General features: G+C 50.1%; 1 pseudogene; it reads right to left on the bottom strand.

Moving 5' to 3' along the window:
- Positions 1–2,960: 2,960 nt before the first annotated feature.
- Positions 2,961–4,054, bottom strand: LOC104542891 (annotated as a pseudogene).
- Between the last annotated feature and the right edge of the window lie 1,946 nt (positions 4,055–6,000).

Below are 6,000 nucleotides of genomic sequence, written 5' to 3'. Positions count from 1 at the left end.
AGCCCACCACATCCAACATGGCCACCCCCCACAGCCCCTGAGGACCCCGTCGCGGCCTCCTCACCGCAGAACCTCCATGCTGGCACTGGAAGGGGTCAAAGTCCAAAGTTTACGGGGGCAAGGCCCAATTAAAGCCATTAAATGACGTCAGCAGCTTCGCTAATGAACTTCCCAGGTGCCTTCCCAAGGACTGCATTTCCCAGCGGCCCCTGCACTCGGTGAGGCATCGCCCTGTCTCCATAGCAACGCCCTATCCACGCACTCCCCACGCCTCCACACTGCCCTCGGTGCCCGGTCCGCCTTCTTCCTGTGGTGCCCCACGAGCTCTGCCTCCTTCCCATGATTCCTTGCGTGGAGCCACGATCCTGCTTTAAAAACTGTGACCAGCAGGGCCAGGGAGGTGATCATCCCTCTGTACTTGGCACTGGTGAGGCCGCACCTCGAGTACTGTGTTCAGTTCGGGCCCCTCACTAGAAGAAGGATGTTGAGATTCTGGAGCGTGTTCAGAGAAGAGCCACAAGGATGATGAGGGGTCTGGAGAACAAGCCCGATGAGGAGCGGCTGAGGGAACTGGGCTTGTTTAGCCTGGAGAAGAGAGGGCTGAGGGGAGACCTCATCACCACCTACAACTGCCTCAAGGGAGGTTGTGGAGAGGTGGGTGCTGGTCTCTTCTCCCAGGTGATGGGGGATAGAACAAGGGGAAATGGCACCAAGCTGTGCCAAGGGAGGTTCAGGTTAGAGATAAGGAGGAAGTTCTTTCCTGAGAGGGTCGTCAGAAGCTGGAACAGGCTGCCCAGGGAGGTGGTGGAGTCACCATCCCTGGATGTGTTTAAAGAGCGGGTAGATGAGGTACTTAGGGATATGGTTTAGGGGGTAGACAGGAACGGCTGGACGTGATGATCTCAGAGGTCTTTTCCAACCGAACGATTCTGTGATTCTGTGATTCTGTGCTGTGCTGCAGAGCCAAGAGCAGTGACTGTGTTTACACCCTGAAGGTACCCAGGGAGGGCTCTGGGGGTCCCGGCTCGGCCTCATCTCTCCCTTCCTTTCCCTCACCGCAGAAGCTTTCCCTGGCCCACCCTCTTGGCCCACCCAGCGTGTTTCTCACCCGACTGTTGACAGGATCACAATCGCGACAAGAAAACTTACATACGCAGTCGCAGATAAGTAGGCACTTCTTTATTGCAGCCCTGGGCAGACACAGAGGATAGCTCCTCTAATTGTGCTCTGAAGTCCATACATTTTCACAGCCTATTTATACATTTTTAACAAAGCTAAATCATACGAGCATGCATAAGATGATCACCTTTTACTGTGCCCTTCACCTTGATTGGTTCCTCACTATCACACCATATAAGACATTGAATTAACCCTATGTGATTTTGACATAGAGAGAAGAGAAAAGTTATGGCCTATTCTTGTGGTTGTCTGACCACAACTATTATCCTTCATGCTATTGTCTAATTCTTATCACAACTATTCATGGTATGTGTCTTCTCTAAGTGTTTATACAAATATATCTTGTAGTCTTTTTCTTAACTTTGCATTTAAAACACATACCTATCCTAACGACTTAGTCACCAACCTACTTTAATTGCCTTAATCGGTCAAAGTGTTCTTTTAACTCTGCAGCTTAAACAAATACTTACTTTAATCAACCAGAATTTTCTCTTGACTGCAACACAGCTAGGCAGGTCCTGAGCAACCTGCTCTAGGTGACCCTGCCTCAGCTAATGGTTGGAGCAGGTGATATCCAGAGGTCCCTTCCACCCTCAGTGTTTCTGTGAGTAGAAAGCAGAAAAGTAAGGCATCAAGAAATGAACAGCACACTGCCCTGACTGCAAATGATGTGGGATCCTATGGAGAGGAGTCACGCTGCAGCAGGGGGAAAGTGTCAGGAGGAAGAAGTGGCAGAAATGTTAGGTACTGACCATAAACCCCATTCCAAATCCTCCCTGCTCCTCTCAGGCTAGGATGGGTAGAAGATTTAGGGATGCAGTAATTTGAGTCTCGGAAAAGGGGGGATGGAAATAAGAGAACTATCTTAAATATTTTTGCCATAATGTCTCACCATGTAAATCTATTTAAATTGGCAATAAATCGTATGAAACTTCCCCAAATCAACTCTTCTTTGACCACAAGGAGAGACTGAGAGCAGTGGGATTTTGAGAAATCCCTTATGGCCACAGACTGGAGCAAGGACCCACTTGGTGGGATCTTAATCCATGGAAATTTTCAAATTTTTTTGAAAGAGGGCTGTGAGCTCCACATCTACCTGGAGCTGTCTGAGAACAGACTTGGGTGACAGTCCAGCTGTGGCAAAAGCTATGGGACTTTGTGATGAGTGTCAACGTGAAGCTAGTTTCCTTTTTATCAGTAACGGTGGTGGAGTTGGGTATCACTGAGCCCCAGAGGAGGCCAGAGGTGACCGTGCAGCAAAGGTCACTCCTCAGGGCAGGAGGGTATGGCCAGGCATGGAAACGGCAGTGAGTGGAACCAATCTGGGACACTTGTTCTGGAGCAACTTCCCCTGGGTGTCCAGAGAACATGGCACCGATTGGGCCCCTCTCTTCTGCACCTTTGTTGCTTTGCTTCCTTCAGCATGACATCTTACTCCCATGGAGAACCCAAGTGCAGCAGCAGGGCCTCATGTAGGGCAATTTCTTTACCCTGTTCCTGACCTCAGCTTTGGAAGAGGAACCCAAACTCCAGACACCAACACTGAGGAAATCCTCTTTTATTACAGAAGAGTGACATGGAAGGCCAGGTTTACCATCATTCCTGACACATGTGCAAAGACCTCTGGATCAAGCTGAAGGTATTAATTTCTCTGGAGAAGTGGAGTGAATGCAGACATTCCTAAACACAGATGATTATCAAAGGTTAAAAGCAAAAACCACAGCAGATTCTCAAGAGGCGCTGGAAATTCCTTGTGAAGAGATGTGGTAATCTTATTGCTGTTAAAGGAATACAGATTGAATAAGCATTTTCAGTGGATCCTTTAGCTCCTGATTCCTGATGCTGTAGATGAGGAGGTTTACTGGTGGAAGCACCACTGAGTACAGAACTGCTACCAGAAGATCCAAGGATGGGGAGGAGAAAGAGTAGGGCTTCAGATGGGCAAACGTGGCAGTGCTGACAAACAGGGAGACCACGACCAGGTGAGGGAGGCACGTGGAAAAGGCTTTGTGCTGTCCCTGCTCACAGGGGATCCTCAGCACAACCCTGAAGATCTGCACGTAGAACAGCACAACGAACACAAAACACCCAAATGCTAAACCAATACTAAACACAAGAAGCCCAACTTCCCTGAGGTAGGAGTGTGAGCAGGAGAGCTTGAGGATGGTGAATTTCACAGAATAGCTGGTCCACAGCATTGCCTTGGTAGAAAGGGATTGAAAATGTATTGGCCGTGTGCAGCACAGCATTGAGAAACCCACTGCCCCAGGCAGCTGCTGCCATGTGGACAGGAAGGTCCCATAGTGCAGGGGTCTGCAGATGGCAATGTAGCCATCATAGGCCATGATTGTGAGGATAGAATACTCTGTACCTAAGAAGAAGAATAAAAAGAAAACCTGAGCAACACATCCTGCGCAGGAGATGGCATTGGTGTTCCACAGGGAATTGGCCATGGCTTTGGGGACAGTGGTGGAAAGGGAGCCCAGATCAAGAACAGACAGGCTGAGGAGGAAGAACTACATGGGCGTGTGAAGGCGGTGGTCAGAGGTTATGGCAGTGATGATGAGGCCATTTCCCAGGATGGTAGCCAAGTAGATTCCCAGGAAGAGCCAGAAGAGCAAGAGCTGCAGCTCCTGAGTATTTATGAAGGTCAGAAGGAGGAACTGGGTGATGGAAGTGATGTTGAACACTTGTTTCCTCTGGGCATGGGAACCTGTCCAAGGAACAAAAGACAGTGACAAGTTAGGAGGGACTTTTCTGCACACAGTCAATTGCTCATGGAATTCAGCCCCTACTTCAAACAAAAGAACTGCAGCTCCCATGTGTCTGCAAATGCCAGGAGGAGGAACCGGGTGATGGAGCTGCTGTTGGACATTTGCTTCCTCAGAGTGTGGCTATCTGTTGAGGATGAAAAGGCAGTACTGTGTTAGGGTAGACTTGTCTGAGGAAAATGTATTGCATGTGTCATAGAAACCCCCCACTCAGAGTTCCCTTTCAGGAAGACATTTCTCAGCTCCCTCACTTTTTGCTGAGAGTTTTACTGTCTGAGGGGGGCCACTGGGAGCAGAGACTTTGTAATGAGCATTCCTTGCTGTGCAGCAAGAGAGAATTAAGACTGCATGGCTTTCTCAAATTAAATGTACTCATAGTATATCAGAGAGCTTTTTAGCATTGTTTTTTTTCAATTTGCCCAACTGCAGAACAGAGCTGAGGGGATTTTTTTTTCCCTAGTTGTACCTGACATATTTAGGAGAGGTTTATGTGGTTGAAATCCTGACATTTCTAATGTGCTCCAAGTGAAATCTTGTGGGTCCTGAGAGGAAAAGGGACGGTCCCTTAGTGCAGAGAGAAGAGAGCTGTTCGGCCCATCACTCTTGTTCTCTGCTGCCCTCTGCTTGCAGCTTGGAGCTGGAGGGCGATCACACTCGGGTGTTCCCCTAAAAAGAACCTGGACACAAACCCCTACTGTTCTGTGGGGTGGGACTGGATGATCTCCAGATGTCCCTTCCCACCCCTACCTACCATTCTGTGATTCCGTGACACTCCTGAGAGCAGAGGGATCCAGGTTCAGCGAGCAGATTGCCAAACTTCTCGCCTTTTCTCAGACTACCTGAGGAAGATCTCATCTCTCCCTTCCCAGAGTAGGACATAGAGAGATCATTGCAGCTGCCCAGCAGCACTGCCCTGGCCTTAGCACCAAGATGTCTTCTCCATGAGAATCCTAGGTAGGACAGACATACTATGGGAGAGTGGTGGTCTTCTGGAGGGTACCCTGCAGCCCATCAAGACACCCCAGGGAAATAACTGCATGTCCTAAACTTGCTCAGAGGAGGCTTGGGCACTTTCTCCCACAGACACATCTGCAGAGCAGGACCCAAAGGGTCGGTGTCTGAACAGGAGCTGAGCCTGCCACCCCCGACTCCTACCCCCTGCCCTGACTCAGGAAATCCAACAGTGAGAGCAAGGGCACCACAGGAAGAAGGGGACGGCAGTGAAATGCCACAGTGCTCCTGCCAAGGGAGGAGGGACACATAAAGACAGATGGAAACCAAGGGCTTGTCCTTCTCGGGGCTCTGACTCCTGCAGGGACACTGTGTGCCCAGCACCCATGGGATTGAAGGGAGAAGCTCTGCTTAGAGTGGAAAAGGAGAGCAGGGAGGAGCTGCTCTGGGGCAGGTGTCTGCACCACAGGGACAGCAGAGGTGCCCGTATCCCTCTCCCCAGCATTTCTGGTAGCAGCTCCCTTTCCATCCCTGCCCATGTCTGTGCTGCTGGCAGCTGTACCAGCCAGGAGCTGTCTCCCTGTCCCCAGATCAGCTCCCTGCCAGTGCTCACAGCTCCATCCCATTTGCTGTGTGCTCACCTCTGCCTGTAAGCACCTACCAAGGACAGGGCATTGCCAGGGGCAGTTCTGTGTGTGCACGGGCTAAGGACCAGACCACAGAAGATCTGATGTGGCTGGAAAGGGGAAGTTGTTGCTGCATTGTCTGCAGGCAGCAGGTGCAGAGCTCTGAAGAGATTCTCCCAGCCTTACTCATCTCTCAGTGTAAGAAAGGAGTCTTATAATCTACTCCTAAGTAGAAACAAGAATTTTGATCTCCAGTGCCAAACCCAGACAACCACACAAAAAGACAGGAAATGTCCTTTTCTATCCCTGAGCCCCTAACTTGAAATGCTTCTTGAGAAATTTCCCCTTACAGATGTCATGGCATTGAGCTGAAGCTGTGAGCAGAGCAGCCCTGATCCATGCAGCACTCAATACCAGAAGGTCCCTGCCCTGCTGAGGATCTCTCCTTCCACCCACAGCTTCTCCCTGCAGCA

Source organism: Mesitornis unicolor, unplaced genomic scaffold (genome assembly GCF_000695765.1).
Source record: "Mesitornis unicolor isolate BGI_N332 unplaced genomic scaffold, ASM69576v1 scaffold15296, whole genome shotgun sequence".
Taxonomy (NCBI): Eukaryota; Metazoa; Chordata; class Aves; order Mesitornithiformes; family Mesitornithidae; genus Mesitornis; species Mesitornis unicolor.
The sequence above is the reverse complement of the archived record's forward strand: the minus strand, read 5'-3'. Positions and strand labels throughout refer to the sequence as shown.